Raw genomic sequence first — 26,527 nt, forward strand, 5'->3', positions numbered from 1 at the left:
AAAACTCAGAAAAAGTGGTCCTTATCCCTCTGCAAGTGGAAGGTAGCCTGATTGTGTGTGTGTATGTGTGCACACGTGTGTGTGTAAATCAAATACAATGTATTGTGGGATGTGCACAGATTTTTTTTATGTTACTATCATTTCATGAGGATGAGCCAACCTTTAAAGTAATTTGAATCTACTATTCTGAGAGAGTCTCAGGATCTTTTGGTGGAGGATGGGAAAGGGGAAAGGAAAGGAGGAAAGAAGTAAATGAAGCAAAGCTGTAAGTATACTGCTAGGGAAAGGCAAGACATTAATTTTGTTCCTACTTGCATCACACACAAATTAGGGACTGGCTTTCCCACATGTCTTGTCAAGCACTGAGTTGCAGAAGAACAGGTGACAGCCCATTTCTCACTGAGCTTGTGACTGTACGTGGCATCTTATAGACACTAATTATTTAACCTGATCAAACAATCTGGCAGCAGGCTGTAATTCTCCTATTTTGAGAGATAAGAAAACAGGAAGTGAAATAGGGTATATAGCTTGACCAAAGTCAGAGGACAAGTAAACTAAAGAGGATGAATTCAAACTCAGATCTGAATGCAGAGTCTGATCTTCCCACTCCGAGGGCTGGAAATTCCTTAACACACAGGGTCCCCAGCTCCTCTGCTTTGTTCCTGGCACCAAGCATTTCCCATGGCGATATTCTCCAGTTCTCAGACACAGCGCTCTGTGCAGCCAATAACCTCCATTCGACCTTGATCATCTACCTGTCACGCCCACCAGGCTTCACCAGGCAAGAAAGCTGGCTTTCAACTGCATACAAAGCCACCCCTGTTTTATCCTGGACTCTTCAGCGGCTTTTCCAGCGTAAACACAGCCATGAAAGTGCTCACAGTTTGTACATGAGCCACACTACCTCTCTCCATCTCTGTCCCCACCTATACTACTTTGCTATGACCATTTTGAGAATCTTGGAAACAAATTTTTAAAAACAGAAAAGAAAGGATTCTGTAACAAGTACTTAATACTTACAATTTTAAATGAGAAGTTACAAAGTGAGTATTTACAAACCGAATCTGCCTTCCTAGGTGTCAGTTTTAACAGTTAAAATATACAATAGCAAAAAATTCTGACTTAAATAATTAACAAAAACATCAACAATAATCTGGAATAAACTCAAAAACAATGCCCATGTTGTACATGGAGGAAGTACAGGACTGTACTGTGGGGTAAAGTAAGAGGTGTGAAAGTAGAGACATCAACATTTTGTATGCAGGAAAGCAGTTTTGTAAAAATGTACGTTCTCCTAAAGATAATTCAAAAGTACTAAAAAATCCCACGAGAGCACTTCTTTTTTTTTTTAACTTGAAAAATTATATTAGAATTCTTCAGGAATAATAAAGTCATAATACTAACCAAGAAAATTTGGGATCGAAAAGAGAATCAAAAAATCGCACTGTCAGATATTAAATAAATGTTTACAATATGTAAGATATAGTGCTAGTGTAAGAAAGTAAGATTGATAAAAATAAACCATGAGCTCAAAAAGAGACTCTAGTGTACATAAGTATTCTTTACAGGTGGGATTTCAAGTTAAAAAGCAAAGTAGGAATTCAATAATTGTCTTGGGACAATCAGAGAATCCCCTGGAAAAAACAAATTCTATTCCAGTCATAATGACCGCAAGAAAAATTACAGAATGTGATGTGAATATTAGAAAGTACTAATAACAGCGAATATAATTCTTTGCTCATATTAATTCAACTTCTCTTCACTATAACAAGTACCATCATCATCTCCATCTTAGAGATTAAAAAAACCTACAGAAGAAATTTATACCATTATAAGAAAGTATTTCTAAGAATAATATCAGGAATAAAACCCAAAAAGAAGACATTTACAATCTTAAGATTATTTTGGGCCACAACAAAAATGAACCTACTGAACAAAATGAAAGGCAAAATATGACAAGGAAAAGCTCTCTGATACATGTTGATGAAGACAAGGGGTTAATGTTCATAATATACATAGAGCTGTCACAAAGCAACAAGAAGCTGCCTCACTTAAATGTGTGCAAAGGACAAAAGAGATCATTCACTTTTTAAAAGTCAGATGGCTAATGAGTGAAAAATGCTCAATACCTCACTGGTCATCAAGTGCAAATTAAAACAATGAAAAAGTACTTTTGCTCATCATATTGGCACATATTTTTAAAAGATATTCTAGCTAGTGTCCATCTTTGAGAGAACAAACTGTGAGCGATCTTTTGGAGGATGACATGTCAATGGATATGTAAACTCTGAAAAACGTGTGTACACACAGGCTGAACTCCACATTTTGGAATCGTTTCATTTAGAAAAATTCAGTTCAAAAAGATGTACTTATCAGAGCATTTACACAGCACTGTTTACAATGGTGAGAAGAAAAGCTGAAGTGAAATCATATCCAGCGATAGAGAATTGGTTACATAAGTTATTCTACATCTTTTCATGCCCCACAGGAGAAGGAATTTCTTGATTCACTTGAAAGGAGCCTGTGATTTATGTAGTTGTCACATCCAAGGACTAAATTTCCAGAAACCTTAACGAAAATAATACTCATACAAGAACACAGGAATGTTTGTATAAGAAGTATGCCAGTCAAACACCCTTTCTGACAGTGGAAAATGGAGAAAACTTAAGTGTCCACCATCAAGACAATGATGCGGTAAATCACGGTGAGCTGTGGGCACTAAAGTTCCGGTGTTTCGGCGTGGTCCAAGGCCTTGTCCACAGTACGCTCCCACGAAAGGTGTCCTTACACAAGAGACCAAACCTGCATATCAGGAAAACCCTCTACTCTATCTGAAAGGACCGGGTGAGTCTGGAGAGAGAGGACGTCTGTGATATATACCTGAGTGAATAAACCGAGCTGCAGAAAACATATAGTATGGCCTTATTTTTCAATAAAGCATATATACACACACATAGACATAGATTTCTCATATACGTGTATGTATGAGTTTATTTATATGACATAGGCATAAAGGTCATGAAATATATACTCCACATTGTCAGCAGTTTTTACTCTCAGGAAAAAAGGGGAAGGGATGTAGGGGACTTTCGGTACCACAACAGATCTCTTTTCAGAATTTCAGTTAAGTATACTTGGAATTTAAAAGTTTATTTAAGTCCAAAGTAAAATGGACGAGGACTCCACAAGACAGAATGCTATACTAGTCATTAAAAATCATGCCAGGGGAGATAGAATATTGTAGAAAAATGTGTAATAAGCCGAATGGAAAATGGAGGTCTCCACACAGTATACAGGCACACATTGCTCGCTGGTTTTTATGACAGAGGTAATACACACTGATGAAAAGAACAGAAAATAGATGTTAATGTGTTAATTATTATCTCTGAGTACTGGCACCAGGATAGATCCATTTGACCCTTTTTTCATACATTTATATTAAATACACACTATTTTTCATCTGAAAAATGCATTTTTAGATGTCTAGTACCACACATTGGAAAATTACACGAGTACTTACAGAAACAAATAACTAGGAGACACCGCAGCAGCGTCACAAAGTGTAGAAAGGGCGATCCTGAATAACACCGCGCAGTTACATAAGGACCCACAAAGTGAGAGCACCTGCTGTAACAGGGCGCGGCCCCCTTCCATTTGTCAGATGTGTCTTCAGGGCTGAGGCAGTTCTGAGCACGGCCAGTGTCAGTGCTGGTGTCTGGATGGATGCCACTGGAGGTGAGGGCACCTGCAAGCCGAGAGGAAGAACAGAAATCATCCTCTGCTTTTTCTGTCTTGTTTCTTTGTTACTTTTAAAGAGAGGCGGAAATAAGATAAACTGGATCTTTCCTACTGAAATTTCAGTAATGAAACCATTTTTAAAGTGATCACAACTTATATTCTGCCTATGACTGTCTTTTCAACAAAGCATCATATTTATAAAATGTTAATTAACTCAGTTAATTAACTCCCTGTTGAAACATTCTAGTAAAGAGCATGAACTGCAGTATGTAAAAGAACCACACCTGCAGTGACTAGCTCAGCTGTCTTGACGGCAGTGCAGTCAGCCCCCACCATCCCGTGGCCCTGAGCTCCTGATGCTGGTAAGAGAGCGCGCTGCTGCCTCAGATGGAAAGAAAAGGTGAAAGCATTTTCTGAAATCTACAGCACTGACAAAACATAACTGATAAATCCCAGGCTCCTTTGAGGCTGTCATTTTCCGTTTCTGGCCAACACCCGTCAATGAGCAGAACCACCCCATTCCCGAGTCATGGGACTCACGTGGGCAGAAGTTTTGGAGAAATTTCCAGGTATAGAATGTAAACCAACTATACATAAAACTCTGAAAAAGAAAAGATGCAATAATCTGATTTTGGAAGACACTAAAATATTCTCCTAAGCCTTAGTACTTGGAAAGGCTGGGCTTCTACTAAGCCACTTATTTATTTCACAGCCAATGAGCATCTCCCACAAACCCTGTTTCCCTGTGTCTGCTGGGAGCTTCAGGCACATTGATGTTGTCTATCTTATAAGTCACAAGGCAGAGGCGTGTGTCTCACGCTGGCAACTCTCACACAGGCTCAACTCCTAGCCTCACTGTATGAACTTGGCCCCATTTTCTCACCTGTTTATTTGGTACCTGTTCTTCTGTAAGCTGCCTGAAATGCTTATTGAAACAAGTCAGAAGAATGAGTGGGTAGAGAAATGGACAGATGGACAGGTGAGAGATGGGCAGAAAAACAGAGAGTCTCCAAGAGAAGGGGAGCAATCAAAATTACCTATGCAAAACCCTCTTCTAGTCAGGGAAGGAAACCACCACGGAGAAGTGTGAAGAGGCAGGTTGCTTAGGACTGTTTCCTGGATTCCATGAAAAGTCACACCAAGAGATGAGAGGGTAGAACTATAAATAATAAAAGAAAAAATCATGCATGTTTGAAAAATATATCTACATTATGTACTTTCTAAAGAATAGAGTCAAATTAGCAAGGCCCAATAACACAATCCTTGGGTATATACAGAAGTGAGAATCCCATCTCCAATCTGCAAGGCATCCCTTTGGAGCACTGAGAGTCTACACGGTGCAGTCATAAAGCCATCACCGCAAAAGCGATGCTATCCTGCACTTACGAGGAAAGAGCAGCTGTGCTCGGTCTGCCTACACGTGTCTTTTACACCCCTCAGCACCTCTACGGGGGAGGGACGCCTAGCGAGCCCCATCTCTGCAGGACAGAAGACAAGTCCAAGAGAGGCTAAGCCGACCTACCAATTCTCCATCTCACAGGACTTGTCACTCCAGACCAGGACTCGAACTCGGACCCACGTTTGTAACCACAGTACTACCGTATTTTATGTGCTTTTTGTGTGTATAATACATTTGTTTCTGGCATGAAAGGGTATTTAATAAATGATCGGTTGTCTTGTCTATCTCATTAGTTCACAATCTTTATATTTTTGAATTGTACTCTTCCCCTGGAGAAAGGAACGGAAAGAGCGGGGGTCAGAATGAGGTGGGGCTCCATTCTTTATCTGTTGCCTCATCTCATCCAAGTCCCCAAACAGGGAGAAAGAGCAAATGTTCTCTTCATCATTTAAAGAGAGGGCTCCAGTGACGGTGACTTACTCAACCCCAAAACCAAGTCTGGGGGAAGGGCACATGCAGCAACGAGAGCAGTATCACCTGTAGGAAGGCAAAAAGAGCTCAGGGGATGGCTCAATGGGTCAGCCTGATTTCATTTCAATCGATAATACAATAGCACACTCTAAAAAAACTAGAATGCAATGGATTTCCTCTTTCTTGACATCTAGCAAGTTTCCACATCTCACATGTAACATTATCACGAACTAGTGAAAGGAAGAGTCCACAGACAAGGAAAATCAATGCCACAGGCAGGCTGAAACACAGGCTGGAGGAAAGGAAGGGAAAGGGCATAGTAAAGAAGATGGGAAATTCTGGGAAAAAGACATCATCACAAGGACCCTCAAGCATCATCCAGCAATCATATAATCATTCTTTCAAGAGAGAGTTACTTAGGTCCTATTTTGTGCAACATTGTACAGTGGGCGAAGCAAGAGCACAGCGTCCATGGTGGCAGCAAGCTGCGGAGCTCCAATACACTTCTGATCCCGGTACCTTGCACACTTGTCCTCAGTATAAAGGCAAAATATATAGTAAAATAATCCAATGTAAACTCTATGCAATGCTGAAAAAAATTAAAGAATACCTAAATACCTGGACAGACACACCACGCACATTCCTGAATCAAATGACAGCATTCTTGGGATGGCAGTGCTCCCCAGAGCGATCCATATATTCAACGTGGACTCGATCACAATCCCAGTGGGTTCCTCTGCAGAAACTGACTATCTGCTGCTACAATTCATATGGGAATTCGAGGATCTCAGTAACCAAACCGTACTTGAAATAGAAGAACAGTTTGAGAGGACTTGTAATTCTCAATTTCAAACCTTACAACTGTATCTCCAGGTGAGATTAGAGGCCATTTTTAAGTTATAATTGTGTTTATCCTTATTTTCTAAATTCTGTACAACGAATATACCTGTTAGAATAAGAAATTTAAAAAGTAAGGTATCTTTTAAAACATGCAAACCTATTCATTCATTGGGAAAAAAATATTTTGACTATAAAGAAGTAAACAAATATCTAGTGAAAAAGGACTATTTAAAAACAAGAGTGCATTTACATTTTTTGTAAATTGGAAACGGAAAAGCACAAACACATCAAGTTTCTAGGGAGAGTGTTGCAACATATTAATTGTTATTTCCAAAATTCTAATTGAACAATGAAAACTCACGAAAGAGAAAATCTTGATTGACAGCCAACTGCAAACACATGGAGAGCAAAGGCCTAGAAATCACAGTTCCTTTAACTCTGCTACTAACTCAATAGGAGAGGAAATTCCTCAGTGAGGGGACAGTGGAATCCCATGCATAAGACAGGATACACAGTACAAACTGCACTAGAATTGGGGGTGATTTCCATAGAAGAATTCTAAAGTTACAACATTGATGAAAAACTATAAAAACACTGACAGACAGATTAAAACACACAGTCATATATATTATATAAAAACATATGAAGTCTGCCCCCATGTTGCATAGAAATACAAACATATTTGTTCATTTATGGGCACTGATTACTTTATCCCAGGTAGAATATTTCAACTAAAATAGATAATCAATAGTACACTCCTCTTGTCAAAACTAGTTGATAAGTTACTCTGCCATGTATGCATAATGTGTCTAAGATAGATTTAAAATTAGTGAAAAAGATTTTTGTATGGTTTCTTGAACCCTTCTCAAGACACCAAGCTTAATTTTAAAATAAATCTGAGCAGTATTTCTATATGATCTTTTCCCTTGTGAAATGAACAACACAGTCTGTTGTCAAAATTCTTTCCTTACAATGATTCACGAGCACCGTATACTCACAAAACTGCTGGACAGCAAGGCACTATCCAGACACTGTGACAAATCAAATGAAACACAAGGAAGACAGTGACCCTATTCTGCAGGGCTTATAATCTGTTCCAACACCGGGTTTTTATTTGATTTGTTTGATTGGTTAGAAAAATAAAATCACTCAAGTACATTCTTCTTTGAGCATTATGTAAATCATGACTCTCTTTTTAGTGTCATGAGCAGGAAAGACTTGAGTATGAATTGATTAGATCAACTAGGCACAATCATCGCTGGAGCCTGTGTAATAAATAAGTACATGAGATCTAAAATAAACCTACACAGATCTCTGCAAGGAAAATGAAGAGGTGAGTTCCCCAATGAGAAAACAAACAATCAAGAAATCAAAAAAGGAAAACTTTTTCATTAATGATTCCAGGCAGTAGTGGAGCATGGTGGTGAAGATCACAAATGCTGGGGACAAACATGAGGGTCTGAAATCCCACAGCACTGGGTAGCTGTGACACTGATATTTCAGTGAAATTTTCTGCACCTCAGTCTCCTATCCATAGACTGGGGACAGCCACAGCACCCATCTCCTAGAACAGTCTTAAGAATTAAGTTATTTTTTATATAAAAGTTTAAATAAAATACCTCAGATTTTAAATATTACCCCAAAAGCTCAAGGAACAAAGAAAACAGTGATAAATTGGAGTTCATCAAATGTTAAAAATTTGCTTCAAAGGACACCATCCAGAAGGTGAAAAAACATCTGAGAGGAGAAAATTTTTTCAAATTATTTATCTGATTAAGTATTTGTATCTTCAAATAAAAGAAAAAACTCCTACAACTCAACAAGAAAAAGAGAACTCAATTAAAATGTGTATAAAGTATCTGAAAATGTATTTTTCAAAGAAAATATACAAATGGCCAATAAGCACAATCAAACGATGTTCAATATCATTAGCTGTAAAAGAAATCAAGTCAAAACCACTAGGAGAAACCGCTTCACACTTACTACAATAGGTTATAATAAAAAAAAATGTGTAACAAGCACTAATGAAGACACAGAGGAAGCGGAGCGCGCAGCCCTTGCTTTTGAGGATGTAACACAGGGTGGCCACTTTAGAAAACAGCCTGGCAGGTCCTCAGAGAGTTGAACATTTGGTTTATGAATGACCCAGCATTTCTGCTCTCTGGTCACACAAGTAAGAGAACTGAAAACAAATGTCCACATAAAAATTCCTACAGGAGTATTCACGGCGCCATTACTCTTCACAAACAAAAAGCAGACACAACACAAACGACTATCACCTGATGAATGGGTAAACAGTAGGGCCCAGATATACAGTAGAATATAATTCAGCAATAGCAAAGCATAGAGTACTGACCCAGGCCACAACCTGGAAATACATTGAAAAAGTTACTCAGTGTGAAAGAAGTCAGTCACAATAGACAGTTCCATTTACATGAAATAACTTGTTTTACATGAAATGTCCAGCACAGGCAAATCCATAGAGAGAGAACAATGGCTGCCTGGGGCTGGGGGAGGATGAGGAAGATGGGAATGACTGCTTGTGCATACAGGGCTTCCTGTTGGGGGATGAAAATATTCTAAGATTGACTGCGATGCACAATTCTGGGCTTTGAGTAAAAACCGCTGCACATTTTAATGGGTGAATTGTATTAAAACTGTTAAGGACAAAAGCACCTAGGGCCAGAACCTTCAAATAGTAAATGCAAATTGCTAACTTTTATTACAGGAAGAAGAAACTGCCCTCAGCATGAAAGCAGGAGATCGGCAAATATGGGTTAACAGAATTGGACAAGAGCATTTCACTTGAAAGAGTTGCTGAGTGTACACGAAATATTCAGAAATAGGAAAATCAGCTTGACATCACGAAGAAGCATTCTGCTTCAAATGCAGATCAAGGATTCGGCAAGCCCAGCTGCTAGAAATAACCAGAGAAGAAACCTGGTTCTTACAACAAGCACCAGAGCCAACAAGGAAATGGTGGTGAGGAAAGCAGGCAGCCAAAAATCTGGAACAGTTTGCTACAAATAATTTCTCCACTGAAAATTCAAAAATAAAATGAAAGTGATGCAATGCTGAGCTGGCCTCACGTTAAAGGGCTTCCTCTGCTGCTCGACAGTTCTGTAACCCCGAATGAGAGACTCAGGAGAATCAGCATGGCTCCTGGCAGTCCCCAAGTGACTGCCCTCCAGCACGTTTACCACCATCACATCTGCCAGGGTTGTATTGCAGAGAAGAGACCAACTTCTAAAAGGCACAGGAAATGTTTACCAGGGAAGAAAAGGCTGCTGTCAGTCCTGGGACAGAGGCAGTGTGAGCAGAGGCCAGAAGGCTGCAGGTGAACTGGAGCAGACCTGGGGCAGGAAGGGACCACGGAAGAGCAGATCTCAATTTTCTACTCTCTCTCCCTCGGGTAGGAGAGATAAAGCCTGCATCCTTCTCACCTGGAACTGTGGGTTCTGGCTGGCAGAAGTCTTACGTACAGGGAATGAATACTCAAGACTCTGTGGAAAAAGTCACGAAAGAGAGAGGGCGTAGGGACCCAACTCCACGAGCCTCTCAAATGATCCCATATTTATTGTGTATAATCAAAGGAAAACGTCATTAACAGTTGTGTGATAGTAAGCAGGAACTTGGGGAAAGAAGGATGAGACAGAGATTGTAGAATCCACCATGAGTACAAAGGCTTAGTGTATCTTTAGGTAAGTCATGGGGTGAGGGGAATAAGATACATCCTTTAGACATGTGAATTACAAAGCAGACCACCAGACCAGCTAGGTCCTTGCTTGGGGGATAATAGAGTATCTAACTGCACACAAGCCCAGCCTTTATAGCTGTGGGCCTGGGTCATTGCTTTGCGATGAGCAGAGTGCTATCTAAAACATCATCTACGCAAGCAAAGCATTATCTCTGCTTTTTAAGGCAAGGAGACAGGAGTGAGGATGCACAGGCACTTGCTTGCAAAGCAGTTACTAAGCATACGTTTTCTTCTTAAATTTGACAGGCGGCTGGGATCTGTTACAATTTGTTAACCCAATCATGGGCTCCCACATGGAACCATTATGGAGGACACCCTAAGGTGACAAATCCTGGCTCTGGGTCTTTTCCTGCCAGCTTCAGCCACTCTAGCAGAGTCTAGGCACATTCCTGAATAATGATCATACAGAACCACCCACACTGTTAACTCCTGGTGCTTGAAACTTAATTTTAGCTCTACACAACTTAACGTAGAAAAGTTTCAGAAATAAAAGATATTATATTTACTTTATATCTCATCATAGGACTGATTTTTCTGATTGCTCTAAGCTGCTTCTTCTTGGTAAAGCACCTAATTCTGCAGGTGAATTCAGTACTTTCTTTGGGCATAACTAGCCAGTTTGGGCTCGCTAACTTCTATTGGTCAAATACCGATACACTTAATTGATTTCATTGTTCATCAATTTCAGCTGGGAGCAGAGGGAGTGTCACTCTGTTCCTCAGCCCACCCTCAACCCTTATCATCAGCAACTCAGGCCTCCGGAAACCAAAAAAAGCTTTTGTTTCCCTTCTACAGTTTCAACAAACCCAACAGGATACATAAGCCTGGAGAAAGAATTCAACACAAATGTTAAAACAAAAATCAATAAACCTGAAGCAACTCCATCTCCGAATCATGATACACAATGACATGAGATTAAGTGTGTCAGGCCCAAAGCATGGGTGAGCCTGACCACCTGATTTCTATTCTTCAAAGGAAGGAAAGTTTTCCTATTTTTTATTATCACTCTGTCATTGTTTCTGATTAAGCCAAAAACTAGTTTATGAAATAATTAAGCATTGAAATAACAGATTTTTGTTGTATCAATTACAGAAGGCATTCAGAGGTGTTAGGAAAAACCACCTCTGTAAAAAATGCAAAATTTCTTCCACTGTGAAGAACACGTATACAAAATGCAACAGAGAATTCAAGCTCTTGTGGAGAGGAGCAAAAGCCACAGAATCAAAGCAAAGTCATTACTATGAGTCAACTCAAAATTCACTGGACAATCATGTTCAATGCATTCAATGAAATTTAAAGGCATGCTGCAAACCATACACTTAATGATCTGCAGGCTAGAGGAAGAATTTCTCTCTTTAACAGACAAGAGTAATCAATAGGGTGCCCCACCAAACAAGGACCAAAGAACAATCAGGTTTTTAACAGTTCTGATATATCAGCATTTTCTAAAGATCAAAATCCAGAAATTTTAAACATTGATTCACACCACAATGAAACAAGCACTTAAAAAAAAAGAAAAGAAAATAAGCACATAGAACATGTACATAGATCAATGAGAATTTCTTGAGACGCTGGAAGAAACAGGCTATAGTCTTTTACTTGAGAAATAAAACTACTTTTAAAGATAAATGCTAAAACACATTTCATCATTCATGTTGCCTTGAAAAATCTGAGGCACTTGTATCTGATTAGAAAAGCAATTCTGAGTAATAGTGTGTTACAATTCAGAGCCAGTTTGCTTTAGAAGAAAAGAGAAAAGAAAAGCTACCGTTTCTCATATACTGCACAAAGTGTGAAGTGTCTCCCTGCCTCTTTCTCCTCCCGTTTTCTAAGCTCATGCTTCCCAACCCTTCTGAAACAAGTATGAGAACCTCTTATTCCCGCCAATATGCCAAATGACAAAAGAAAATCAATTTATTTGTGTAAGTATATGCTTAAACCTTGAACTGGAAGAGAAAGATATCAGAAGTCTATATGGAACTTATTTCTACATTCCTGAAATCACACACACAAACGTTCACACAGACACAGACACAGACACATACCCCCTGGATTACTGGGAAATTCACAAGCTTAGGATTTCCATCTTCTAGAAGATAACTTTGTAGTTAGTTTAAAATACAAAACTGTCAGCTTTGGAAAGCCTTGATCACCTGCTAAACCATCCAAATATCAAAGAGACCCAATTAGCCTTCTCGGTAGAATGTAATTTCCCATGATGGCAAAACATACCCTAAAAAGTCCTTGATCTAAGTCTCGTGTTTATCACTAGCTATGATCGTTTTTAAGCACATTAACAGATTCAGAAACTTATGTCTCAACAGCATTTATTCTTATTGAAATAGTATACGTGTTCATTTGCCTATACAGAGACCAGGTCCCATGATGGAGTTTAAGAGCTATTTTGTGTATTGCAATATTTATTTTTAAGTGCAGAAAAGGAGGGTGGGTATTACTCAGTTGTAGAGCACCTGCATAGCATGCACAATGTCCTGGCTTCAGTCCCCAGTACCTCAAAAAAAAAATAAATAAAATAAGGGCATATTTAAAAATGAGTAAAGTTATAAAAAAATGCAGACTAAAAACCACTGCAATCTAGGAGACACAATTACAATAAAAAAAACAAGAGTTTCTATCAATTATTGGCTATTTGCCAATCGCAGAGACAACCAGAAATCACACCTGATAACCATCACGTGTGATTCTCAGCAACCCTACTAAGTAGACACGGATGGGAAACCAGGCTCTGCAGATGAGGAGACGGAGCTCAGAGGAGCCGGGGACGCTGACCGTCCTGCTTCCCGTGACACCACATCAGCCCAGGGCAAGCGCTGACGGAGCTGCAATGAGGGGACACCCAGCTGCATGGAACCTTGGGGCACTGGGGAGTCCCAGAAAACACTAAAAACTGTTCAGTGAAAAACCAGCTCAAATATAATACACTGTGCCACATTCTTTAAACAGGGAACATGAGTGAGACCTTTTTGATGCCTCCGTGTCCTTTCTGCCATCGTCAGTTACTTGCCCTCACAGCGTGACCAGTGATGAACTGGACCCCATATGAAGCGCACTCAGATGGCAGAGCATTTGAAGCTGGTTTATGAAGTTTGTAAGACTCTGTCTGTGCCTCACACAGGCGGTCATCCATCACTTCTCACCGGTGTGGATGTACCACCTGAAATCACTCCTTTCTGCTTTTTAAAATCCCTTCATCTACTCCAGACTTTTCAATAGCAAAGCAGCAGCTAAACCACAGACAGTGGACAGCTTTTCACCAAATTTCTTGAACAGCCCATCGGACTACCTGGAAGCCCTTTACTTTTATTAAACCCACTTCCAGGTACTTCATCATTTTCGGATTGGTGGACTTGGCCTCTGACTGAGCTACTCAGAGAGCTCCCAGCCTCACATCCGTGAGAGGACCCTGCTGTTGGGAGAAATCAGTGAGAAAGGCGTACATCCCCCAGTCATGTCTGCATGGCTAGAAGTGCCACAACGTGCTAAAAATTTATACCATCATAACCCCTGGGCTCCCATGGACTGGTTTCACATTAACCAAACTCATGAGACACTGATGCAAGAAAACCAGAAATTTAACTTATTAATGTAACAGAAGATGTGAAACTATGAACCAGACTGCAATATCAGAGTTCAACCATGAGTATATGTTCTCCTCCACGGCCCAAACACGGGCAGGCAGTCACATGGCAAGTGTGGACAGAAGCAGAGCAGGAAGGATTTCTAGATGAATTCAATGGACTAAATTTCTGTTATACCAACAGATCTGCTGCCTGGAAAACAATTAATTCTAATCACGGTGCACTCTTCGTGGACAGTTGCCGAGACACGACTGTGAGCACCTGTGTAACTCTCCTTTCCCTGTCCTTTCTGGGCTAATTGATGCACAGACGTACAGAAATCGAGGGATGCAGATACATCTAAACACCCAAAGCCCATTCTGGGAGCCACAATACCATACAGCCAGGGTTAAAATACTTGCTCTGCCACTTACTAGTTCTGTGACCTTGGTCAACTTACCCTCTGTGTGCCTCAATTTCCACACTGTGAAACTGGGATAACAATCAAACCTTCCTTACTCGCTTGTTGAGAAGATTGAAGGATTCATTTCTGTAAAACGCTCAGAAAAGAATGTAGCACATTTTGGGTGCTCAACAAATGTCAAATTAATATTACAGTGGTTTACAAGTCTCCTTCCTAATCATCTTCTGTGTTTCCTGGCTAGACTAATACCCAAAGGAAATTCTTATTTCTCCTTTTATAAACTCATGGGATGAACCCTTCTGTTCCATCCCACCACCTGTTTAAACTGATGGAAGGGATACCTCCTCCCCACTCCTCTGGGCCATGCAGAGTGCTACTCCCTTCACAGCCCTGACCCCTGGCCCACAGCTAGCCCTCCTCACATTAACAGATTGAGTTGTGATTCCGGGGAGACAAGCAGGGCATGTGAAACCCTTCCTTTCCCTCCAGTGTTGACTACCCTAGGGAAGCACCCTGGATGCTCAGCTCCATTGCAGAACAGCCCTGTGCATGATGGGGCTCATTCTCTCAAGGGAAGGCTTGCTGTGGCCCAGAGATACCTGGGACAGGGTGAGTCTCTACTTCTGGGACACAGTATCATGACACTCATTTATCCACAGCCCTGAAGTTCATGGAGAACGTGGCTTCATCAGTAACAAAGAAGACATTTATCGCCTGCCTACTCTTTTGTGTCATCTCTCAGTTGGCTGCTGGAGACAACATGTGTATAAGTATTGGTTCCCCTTAGGCCCCAACATATATGAAGTAACAAAAATTTCTGTGGCTTAACGTTGGTCCAGGGCGACTGTGTAACAGTTCTGACTCTGCTGATGCTAAATTATGGGTGTAGGAATTATGGAACGTCCTCAAATATCTTTCATCATAAAATCAGCTTTTCTTATTTTCTTGTTTCTTTGTAATTACCAAAGACTATAAAATGATGGCTGCACACAAAACAGCAGCTAAAGTTTATGAGCTCTCTTGACATACCCACTGTGGTAAACATGTTACATAATTACTAATTCTCACAATTCTACAAAGCAGATATGAGTGTCCCCTTCTCACAGACGAGGGGAAAACTCAGAACGAGCTGACTCAGGATCACATGGTTCAGTGTCAGCACGTGCAGGCAAACCCAAGTCAAGAAACTACACCCCATCATATATGTACCAAATCAACTCCCACCAATTAACACACAGCGGCGGGGTCAATACTCAGGGAACTCAACACACCTTTCAGCTTTATGGTGCTCCAGAGGCAGCTTCTAGCTGTTTTATAATATCCCGGCTCACTGGTTTCTAACACTAGAAGAAAAGCCCGATTTTGCCATTGTTTGCACAGCAAGTCTGAAATGTTCACAGCGAGATAAAAGAATAAAACTATGATATAAGCAGAAAAAATTTTCCAGGTAGAAAGACATAATGGACGTTGTGCTATTCTGAAGCATTAAGCAAAGGAATCAAAATAAAATCACATTGTTTAAGCCTTATTTTACAAACAGAAAAATTAAGACTGTAAAAAGTTGCAACAGCGCCACCTATGGCTAAAAAGACCTTCCAGGTTGCCGGGAAACATGCAACACAAAAATTGACTGTAAGATGAGAAACGAGAATCAGATAACTAGAAGCTTATGTAGCATATACTGCACTTTGCTTCGGGGGGATGGAGGGGTATTCAGTATTTAATCTGATATTGCTAATACTCCTAAATATAAACAAAAGACATAGGCTCATGGAAGCTCATCTTAGAAGAGGAAAGAATCCAGTCCAGCCACTTCATTTTACACGAGGGGAGACTGAGACCTGAGATCTGTCCTCCTGGCAATCAGCAGCAAAGCTCTCCTAGGTCTCATGTCTTGCACTGTAGTAAAAACCAACAGAACTGTACTAGGCCTATATTCATAAAAGTCACGTCTGTATTTTTCCAACAGTAGGTAATCTAAGTATCTTGCAAAATACTTCTCAAAGAGCCAGGAAATCATAGAAGGGTATTGAAATACAAAAACATTTATTTACATATTAAAACAGCATGAGCTTTATTCTCTCTATTAAAAAAGTGACATGTCAAATCAAAATTTTGAAATTTTAAAACCTGAAAAGAGTGCAGAAAAAAATCAAAATTTTCTTTAGTCACAAAAGAGAGAAGCTTATTCCCTGATAATAATCAATGTGGATTTTTCTAAACTTAATGGTTCTGGTCAGAATCCCGAGAAATTAAATGTCTGATGGATGGTTACACGGCAACATGAATTCTGAGCTTACATTCTGTGTAAATAATCTTCAAGGTCGTCTGCTTAAGGCAATTTAAGTAGTCCCTGTCTCACTAGAATGACACAGATTTCATTAAAGCTTCATACTGCACTTAAAAAAAAACAATCCTAGTTACTTTAAGCCATATTAATGTATATCATATATACACATATTGAATATGCATCAGAAATAAGCTACCCTTTTTAGTATTCAGAGTTGATACTTCTAAACTATCAGTCACTGTGAAAGCACATTTTTATTAAGCACCTCTACGGTGCTTTGTATACAAGGCGTCCAGCTCTCACAGTCAGACAAGGTAAACCATATTACTCAAATTTCACAAATGACGAAATATACTTAAGCCATGTAAACAACTAAGATATTCATCATCAGGAAAGAAAAGAGTAAGGATTTTACTTACAATACTCACTGACAAAGTTTTCTTTCATACTAAGACTACATAAAACAAATTCAGTGTTTGGAAATTTTTCAGTAAATAAGCACCACTAGAAAAAACAAGTAACATCATTAGCAACAGTTGGACTTTCAAAGACCACTTCTCTCTTGCACAATAGTTATTTTAAATGTTTTGTTTTTAGTTCTCACAAAGCACTAAATTAAAAAACTATTTCCTTTACAGTCATTACCTGAGAATAAAACATTTGTGAAAATGTACAATTTTAATTTATGCCACTCTGCCTCTCATTCTCACTGGTGTCTCTCCTTTGAAGACCTCATCAGGCTGAGATAGCTAAAATCGGTCATTTATGGGCTCACAGGAGTTCGGGAAAACACTCAACGGGAAGCTGATTAGAGGAGCAATTGAGAATTCATCCTGTGCAGCCTGGATTCCAGCATCGAGCTAGCCACCGCCAGCTGCGTGTCATTTGGGGCAAGCTGACCCATCTCTCAATCCCTCAGCTACAAAAAAGGAGACACTGATACCTACAATCAAACACTTGCTATGAAGTAAAATATGAGCAAAGCATTTTAGCCTCAGTTAGGCGTCCACTCACAGCGAGTTTGGTCATTATGATGATGAGGATGGCTGTTAACAAATTAAGCTCGACCAAACAGGAGAAATCACCTTAAAGGAGAAACATTTTAAGTCCATGAGTATTTCCTTTTGGGTGGACTGTAGAATATTCTATAGATTTTTTTTTAATAAACCAAATTTTGTCCATTAATTGTAGATTTACAGGTTCATGGACAAGTCTCCAGAAAAATAATTAGAGGCCTCTAACCTCTGAAAATTAAGATGTAAATTTAAAAAAAAAATCAGGGAAGAGATTATACCTCATTTGGGAGAGTATGTGCTTAGCATGCATGAGGCCCTCAATTCAGTCCCCAGTAACTCCATCTAGAAACTTTGTTTTTTAAGAAATAGAGAATTAAAGCAAAAGGATGGAGGAATACGGAAATTTTTAGAGACTCATCTCAGATTTAAGATAGGGAAGAAACCATCCAATTCTCAGAAGAAATCTTGAGGACTATGTAAACTGGATCTGAGATGTCTAGTCTTTTAACATTATTCATGAAATCATATTACCAAGTCTTAAAACTACCTGATAACCCACAGTGGTGATACTGATCATAACAGCTACCATCACGTATCGAGCTCCGGCTAGGACTGCTCTGTTCTGACATCTCTACCCCTAAGGCCTCACCAGGCGGAGAGCACTAAATTCGGTCATTTATGAGCATCTCGTGTAAGTCCTCCATTTGTGCTTCTCACTCTCCCCTCACCAGCTCCTCTGAGGGAAGCACTGTTATCATCTTCCCCACCCGCAGATAAGGCCACTGAGGCACAGACACTAAACCCGTTCCAGGCCACATTGGAATTAAAGGACGTCTGTATTTCTGCTGTTTTGCTTTTGACAAAGGAATCTGAGATATCAATTCAAAGCAGACTGTTAAATAATCAAGTCTGTCAGGTCTTCACCTCAAAGAGCAGATACTATAAATTCCTGCTGTAGGATGAGGCTGCCGTCACAAACTGACTCAGCTTGAAATTAATATCCAAGATGAAGCAGCGGATACACGTAAATATTCACGATTGTCAAGTCTGCCCACGGGTCTGGGCCCTTCACTGCCTGAAAGGGGGTGAAATCCCCACCCGTGTCTGGGAGGGAAGTGCGGCTCTTCCCGGGCTCACCCAGGCTTCATAGGCTATTTACCCCCACAGACTAGCCTCAACGGTTAAAAGCTCTCAAGATTTTTACACCAGGCAAAACTGAAAGACATTTCTGTAGATGGAGCACTTTCTCAGGCTTAAATATTTTTGCCTACACTCAGCCAGAGGGAGAAAAGAAACAGGACTCTACAAAGTCCTGACCCTCACCACTCACAGGAGTAGAATGACCACAGCAGAAGATGGCCCTTCACATTGCAGGATGTGAACAAAATAAAGATGCCCCAACAACAGGCACTCCCAGACACAGCGCTCAGCAGTCTTCTGCACAATCACAGTTGTGCAGCCCTCAACACCTTCTATTTCCAGAACACTTCATCAGCCCAAAAGAATCCCCCTATCACTAGCATTCACTCCGTAATCCCCCTCCACCCAGCCCCTTCCAACCATCACCTGCTCTCTGCCTCTGCATGTGCCTTTTCTGGGCTTTTCAGATCACTGAAATCAACAATATCTGGCCGTTTGTGTCTGCTTCCTTTCAATTAACATGCTGTTAGCAAGGCTTGTATATTTTGAAGTGGCATCAGCATCTCTTTATTTTTTATTTTTTTTGGAAACGTTAAAGATTATTAGAAGGTGGTAAGTACTATCAAAAAGAGTAGAGTGGAGCATAAGTGATTGTGTTTCAAAGGGAAAAGTGTGGGTTGAACAGTCAGGGTGGACTTCCCAAAACAGGTGGCATTTTTCATTTTCCTCTTTTTTTTTCTTTTTTATTCACTCTTACGTGTGAATAATGTTCCACTACATGGAGATACTACATTCTGTTCATCCATTCAGCAGCTATGTATGGACGAGGTCCAGAAGAATGAGTGTAAGGGGTGACTAGCATGGATGGCATTTAAGCAAAGGGCAAAATGTGTTTTCAAAAAAAAGCCAACAAACAGAGGCGCAAGGAAATTCAGTGCGTTTCTGAGCAAAGTGCTTGCTTGCTTCGGCAGGACTACCGTGCAGGGCTGGGGCGGATATTGGCAGGAATCACGGTGAGGGAGTCACCTGAGAAGACATCCCACTGCAAGCAGCTCAGCCAATCCTCCTCCCTCATCCTGTATTGTTAGAGCAATGTTTCTAGGTTACTCTTATTTCAATTAATAGCATTTAACTGCACGTCTGATCATCACCATCAGACCACATTACCTCCAAGTCACAGAAAATCATTCACTGACCGGAGCAGCACCAGGACATAATGGTGATGGATTAGGGAGTCCTGCAGCATTCCAGCCTGCAGGCACAAACCCCACATGTGCCCTGGTGATGTCCAGAAAATAAAATGCATGGAAATATCTCACTGCTGGAACACGACAGCTGCCCTCAAATTGCCCGAAAATCATGCTGGCAAAGCACTACTCAACCTTCTCAGTACAAAAAAAAAAAAAAGCTAAGAAGGCAAATTTAGGCTCTTCCATTGAAAACCAGCAGCCACCACTGCCAGTATTTGAGCTGGAATGCTCCTGACTTTGAGAACCACTGCGCAGTTACTTTTCAAACGTGAAACTCATATATATATACCACGTAGATGATATTGCAGTAGGATTTTTCTTTTCAAAATTTCCAGTTGCAAAATTAGCACAAGAAAGTTTATGTTTAGGCTTTAAAAAAAAATCAATTATCCTCCATTTTCTTAATTTTGAACTTATTATTATTTTATAAATGGAGCTATGGTGCGTATTTAAAACCTTTTGATTTCTGAAAACAAGACGTTTATGACCTCACTATTTCAGAGCAAACTTTAACGATTCTTTGAGAGGTGGGGCCTGGGGTGCTCACTAACAGCTCTTTAAATACTGACAAGGATGTGCTATTAAGTAATACAAAGGCTCTAAGTCCACATTAGCTCAGAAAGCAAAGAAACCACACCAAAGACTTCCTTAAATATTTTATATATTCCTATTCTTTTGAATATTAAAGCTCTTAAAACATATGATTTTTTTTGAAAAAGACAACAGCTGTAATAATTTTCCTCTCACCAAGAAAGCAATCTTTATCAGGAATAAAAACCCCTATGGAAATCGAAATGACAGGACGTTTCTAGCTAAGTGAACATCCAGATCTGAACACAAACCTAAATCCTATCAGATCTCACTCGAAGGAGCTCTACAAAGGCCTGGGCAACCCTGGAGATTAGCTCTTTTGTTCCAAATGTTGGCTGAGCTAAGATAATCACACTAGGCATGGAAAGAGAGAAGAGGAATGTCCCCCTGGCAGCCTCCATCAGTTTTCTTCCAGCCACAAGGTGCCTCTAGGGCAGCCCCGCTAACAAGTCCCCCATAAGAAAAGCCGGCATCCACACTGCCCCTGCCGTCCCCAAGTAGCCCCGAAGCCCATATCCCAGCCTGTGAATGGTCTTCAAATGATCCCCCAGTTGGTGGCACCCTCCACCTCTTCCCCGCTACACACACACACAAAGCCACGACAGCCTTCCCAAAGCACAAATTTGATTACATCAACCCCACTTCAAACAGTTCAGAGGCTCCCTGGTAGAGTTCTAGCCCCACCCCAGACCCTGCTCGCCCAGCCTCATCTCAGTACATAGGTCCCCAGTGACCTCAGGAGCCCCCTGACCTGCTCCTACTTCCCACTTGCCTCCAGGTTCATTTTGACTGTTTCCCAAGGAAGCCTTCCCTCCCTCCAACCTCCACAATTTGTTCCTCTCTTCCTAGAACATTCTAGGCTAACTGACAACGCTAAGCTCTCAAGAAGCAAATACATTTTGCTTATTTATGTGGCTACACTCTCTCTCCCCTAGACTCACTGAAGTGCACGTGTTATGAATAAATGAATGACGGGTTGGATCTCAAAGGGACAGACATACCTGCTCTCGCCCGTCCCGACCCTTTTGTCTGTAGTATATCAGAAGCAAAACCAGAAGTACCTTTCCTGAGGGTCACTTCTGTTGACACCCTTCACTGCCTACTGTGTCAGTTCTAGTAAAACTCAACTTCTTCCAAAGCCCTACACCCCGGACTCTCTCCAGTGTCCTCCCCAGCAGGGGCTCCCTCCACCCTGGACCGCACAGGGCACTCTCCCCGGGTCCCCACGCCAAAAGCCTCCAGGCCTCTGCCCGGGCTGCCCCTGCGATCTGAGACACATTCTTGACTCCTTCTCCTGGCTGACTCTTACTCTGTCCTCACAACTGAATGTACAGCCCATTTCTTCCAGGAAGTCCTCTCTGATAATGTCCTTTAGGTCTTGTCTGGGCTCTATCTATAGCAGCAGTACATGGTGACCAACTGGGTGTTTGCCCGCTCCTTTGAGACCACGAACACTTGGGAACCACGTGGGAAGGAGTGAGAGATTACAAGACAGGTGGGGGAAGCAAAAAGCAGAAATCACAGCCCAAGTCCCAAATTCAAGGATACTTTCTCAGAAAAAGGTATAAACTATTTCACACGTGTGCAATTTGGCTACTATTTTTGTGGCTTGTGGACAGCAAGAACTTGGTGTTCTAGCCCAAAACCCAGGTTACATGCAAAGAAATGTATATATTCTTATCCAAAGGAAACCAGAGCTGCTCAACAACAGTTTTCATTTAGAACTGAAAGGAAATTTGATAAAGGCAATCTCTCTCTCTCTCTTCTTTCTTTTCTGGAATCATATAATTTTAGAAGTATTTGCGTGACTAACAGACGTCTACAGCCCGTGATTCTGCACTGAAGTGTTTGGGGCTGAGGAAGCCCAGATTACATTCACTCTGTAAATGCAATCACACCAACACACTGATAGGTGCCGTGAGTGGTGGAGCTGATGTTCCAAAGCAGGCAACATTATTCTGTAAGAGAACTCTAAATAGAAAGTAAGAAATGCAATGTCCTGTACTCAATTTCATTTGCTATATGGGCCATTAACTGATAGTATATTTTGACTAATGAAACCCAAAAATAAATTGTCAACGTCGATTTTCTTCATCTGACCGTTTTATGCTAACATCGGATATTAAACTCTCACTCCATATGGAAAGCTCAGGCCTATGCTGCAGCACAGATACATCCCGAGGAAGAAAGCCGACCAAGGGAGAACTGGAGAGTTTCCCTTCAGAAGCTGCAAAGTCTGGTTTTGCACCTGTACACCATTTGCAACCACGTCATCATCAAAGGAGTTAGACGTTACCTCTCTGGGACGAAAATCACTGCGTGCTTCAGAACCATCAAAGAATGCTGAGCTTTGTGAAACAGTCCAGAGGCGCTTAAATCATACTTTTCCTGAAAGGCTCCAAAACTGACCCACTTCACCATTCCAGGTATAACAGGGAAGTACTGGAAACAGTAGAGAGAACATGCCCTTGAATTCTGACAAGGCCCTGCTTGAATCCTGCTACAGCATTTACTAGTCACTAAATGGACCAATTCTTTAACCCCTCTGAGAAGGCTTCCCAATCCCCAAAAGGGGGCTGTCAGCGCCCACCTGGGAGGCATGGATGTGAATGCAACACGCAAGTAGGGCGGCCGACTGGTACCTGACACGGGGCCTGGCTAGTTTCCCTCCGCTGCCCTTTTCCCCCTTTAAACTTGCACTGTTCCCCCGGTAACGATCAAGCCCCCGGAACAGACTGCCCGTATCTTCTGTGTATCCCTGGATACATGCCTTACCCTTAGGAGGCCAGAAAAACAACTGCCTCCTCCCAAGTCACTAACAATGTTCTTAAGAGTCTGGGTATATTTAACTCTATTTTTCAGGGAGACTATTCCAGAATTTTGCAAGCACCATTCTCCAGGTTGGCTCCCCTCCCAGTGCCCATCCCTTCTCACCTCAGATCCTCTGTCTGACTGCCTTCTGTTCATGGGAAAGCGAGTCCGGTAAGGTGGGGCTCCCTAGACCTCCCTCCCTCCCTCACAGGTGATTGTGACTAACTTCTCCCCATTCCTCACTGCAACTCTAGCATCTGAGGAGTCTACCCTCCCGTACCCTGCAGACTCTGCACCTTCCCAAGACGCACACGTGGCCACGACCCTCCCTTCAGATTTCTTCCTGGCTGGCCCTGCCCAGCCCCTGGCCCCTTAAGGATAACTGGCATTGCTTTGAAAATGGCAAACGCCACTGACTGACACACCAAAGCTGTATGGTCTGGGCTTTCCTCCAACCAAGACACAGCCCTGCCCCCCTCAGCCTCAGTCTGCAGCTCTCGAGATGATCTAATTCACATGCAAGGCTGTGAACACCAGCTAAGAATGACGACTCCCAACGTGTATCTCTAGTCCGGCTCCTTCACCTGAGCCCCAGGCTCATCGACCCGAGTGCCTCTTTGAAGTCCTAATTTGGATGACAAATGGCATCTTAAAAATGCCTCATGTCCACCATTTACTCTAGAATTCCATTCCTGGCAGGTATCTCCCAGACTCCCCATTTTAGTAACAGCCCCAGCACCCACCGAGGTGTCTGAGGTCACATTCAATTTCCACTGTTCCCTCCCCCAGGCCCTGCCCTGGAATCAGTCCTGTTATTTCCATCAATAAGCCCATCTCAACTGTAGTTCTGTAGGGACCATGGCCGGAAACACACAAGCTCACAGCATGGTGCACTAACAGTCCTCCGTAGGGTGCTCCCTGGAGGGGGAGGCATCTCCTGCTGCTGTTCACCTCAGAAGGCAGTGGATTCTCACACAGGATGTCCAGGAGAAGGGACTCAAGGTTCTCCCATGGTCTGAGCTTTGAAGGGCCCGAGGTCTGGGGGAGCTCCTAATTAGCAGACACACTTGCCAATGAGCAGATGAGGATGGGGGAACCCACGCAAGGCTGTTATCACTTCAACTCATGGGCTCTCAGGAGCCATGGGAAAGGCCTGTGTCCAGTGTACAGCCCAGCCATCACAGATCCCAGCCTGCATTTGCCAACCCGGACAGCCTAGACTCCATCTACTTGTGACACTTACTTCTGTTCTGTTCCCCACCCAGAATGTGATGGACTCATTCAGATATTCTGGCCTGTCTCAAGAGAGACAAATTCAGTGAAAAATGAAGTGTCCACATTTGGACCAGAGCATGAAAGGAGAAACAAGGCCTCATGGTCAGCATGATGGTGGTGGCCAAACCCTTCCACCGGGTGAGATGAACCATGGTGAGGGTGAGAATCCAGGGTCCTAGGTCGGCCAAATCATCTTCCTTCACGGTTGTCTGGGGTGTTGGAGACTGACTACCACAAACTAACGACACGGCTGTCAGTGGTGGATGTCAGCTGCAACAGAAACGGATTCAACTCTTTACTGCCAACATGGGTTAAAAGTAAAGGCCGGGGCAGGGAGGTCTGCACGGCTGCTGAGGCAAACCACAGACCCAGCTCTGAATGCCCACTGGCTGGAGCAGAGAGGAAGCTACGGCCCTTTTAGCTGTCCCTGTGTCCAACAGATCCAGGTGAGCCAGCTACTTAGGAGAAGGTCATGTTGTCCTGATACCCAGAAAAACCAGCCTCGTAAAGGGAACAAATAGTGTCATGGATTTTAGACCCAATTCTGCCCCTTTATGAAGGCAAAGTAAAGTAAATGGCACGGGGAAGTTGAATGCAAAAAAAAAAATTAAAGAACCAAACGGTGACCGCTTCCTCCAACAGCGTCCCCTGCAGCTGTCACCTCCGTGGCGACCACTTCCTCATGACGGCCAGGAAGCGCCGTCATGCACGTCACACAGCGACAGCCAGGAACCGCGTGCCGAGCACGTTTGTGTAAAAGCAGGAATCGAGCAAAATGCTGCAGAGTTTGACCTTAAAAGTTTAAATACTCCATGAAAAGAATCCCTGAGCACCCGACAAAATCAATTCGCATCTTACTTCTTCAAAACAATCAAACAAATTTAATAAGGGCGCATTTGTCACCAAATAAAAGGAGGACCAAACATGTTCCTCAAAAGCAAGGATTTCAACAGGTATCAAACACCAGTGGGTGATGAGCTAACAAAGCAAATATTCCAAAAAATTAGAAAATAAAAAATGACTAAGTTAATAGATGGATCAAAACAGCTGTTAAGTTGTTGCTTTTTAAAGTGATGGAGACTGTACGGAGGGCAATCTGGCTATTTCCAATGCAGGGTGTGCACAGCCCACATTTTCAGAAGCAACAACATGCTCACTGGGCAGTACAAGTGAAAAAGGAGTAAAGAAAAAGGAAAAGAGGAACAAGAGAAAATTAGAATCACACAAGAACAAAAATGATTTTGACTGCATGTACAAGAATTTATGTGAGTGTGTGAGGCCAGGGACGCGGGGATGGTGAGGCCCAACCTCACCTCCTGCTCAAGGGAAAGCAGGGGCCTGAGGGGAGCGGCGCTGCCGGGGGACCACAACGTGTTCAGCTCCCCTAACCAAAATTCGACCTACAAGCGTCTAGGCAGCTTTTGAGCTACAAATTGTTGTCGCATTTCAGTCTGGACCGTTTTACTCACTTCCACCAAGAGTAGCAGGAGAGAATGAGGCTCTGCTCCTGCACCAAAGCATTGTTTAAAAAATTAATGACTGTGGAATAGTAAAAGAAACAATGGAGTAAAAGTGACTGGAGGAGAATGTGCTTGACCCTAGCTCACTGGCCGCGTTATCTCAATGACGTTCAGATGCTGGCTGAGCCCTTATGGTACCACAATAGACAGACCCACAAGGAGGCAGGTTTAATGCGCTGAACCACTGTGGGCTAAGTACACATCCGGCTACTCCGCCAAGTCCCAAGGGCAGAGTTCAAAGGCAAAAACAAGCTGGCATTCTCTGGTGGGTCTGCAGACTCAGAGACAAGCATTTGTTGAGCAAAAATGTCACCAGTGCCTCCTATGACAAAAGAAGTGGCACTGGCGTGGGGGCTGGGGCAGGGCTCCAGGCTTCCACTGCTCACTCACCAGTCTGTCCAGGGGGAGAAGGTGGTCCCTGCTTAGG

The 26,527-nt window shown here is 42.1% G+C and overlaps 1 protein-coding gene across 4 annotated transcripts in view; it reads right to left on the bottom strand.

The window, feature by feature from the left end:
• LOC140693508 (uncharacterized) overlaps window positions 1-26,527 on the bottom strand; it is a 234,737-nt gene that overhangs the window by 140,417 nt on the left and 67,793 nt on the right. The window contains exons 1-3 of one of the 4 annotated variants that reach the window (XR_012069264.1): window positions 4,023-4,284; window positions 3,521-3,745; window positions 2,965-3,338 (exon numbers count right to left, since the gene is read on the bottom strand). The exons of 1 other annotated variant lie outside the window; for it this stretch is intronic. The gene's annotated coding sequence lies outside the window, so the exon portion shown is untranslated. Of the gene's footprint in view, window positions 1-2,964; window positions 3,339-3,520; window positions 3,746-4,022; window positions 4,285-26,527 lie in introns of those variants that run through there. 2 more of the 4 variants (XR_012069267.1, XR_012069268.1) reach the window with 2 other exon arrangements.

The sequence above is a fragment of the Vicugna pacos genome, unplaced genomic scaffold (assembly GCF_048564905.1).
Source record: "Vicugna pacos unplaced genomic scaffold, VicPac4 scaffold_19, whole genome shotgun sequence".
In the NCBI taxonomy this organism is placed as follows: domain Eukaryota; kingdom Metazoa; phylum Chordata; class Mammalia; order Artiodactyla; family Camelidae; genus Vicugna; species Vicugna pacos.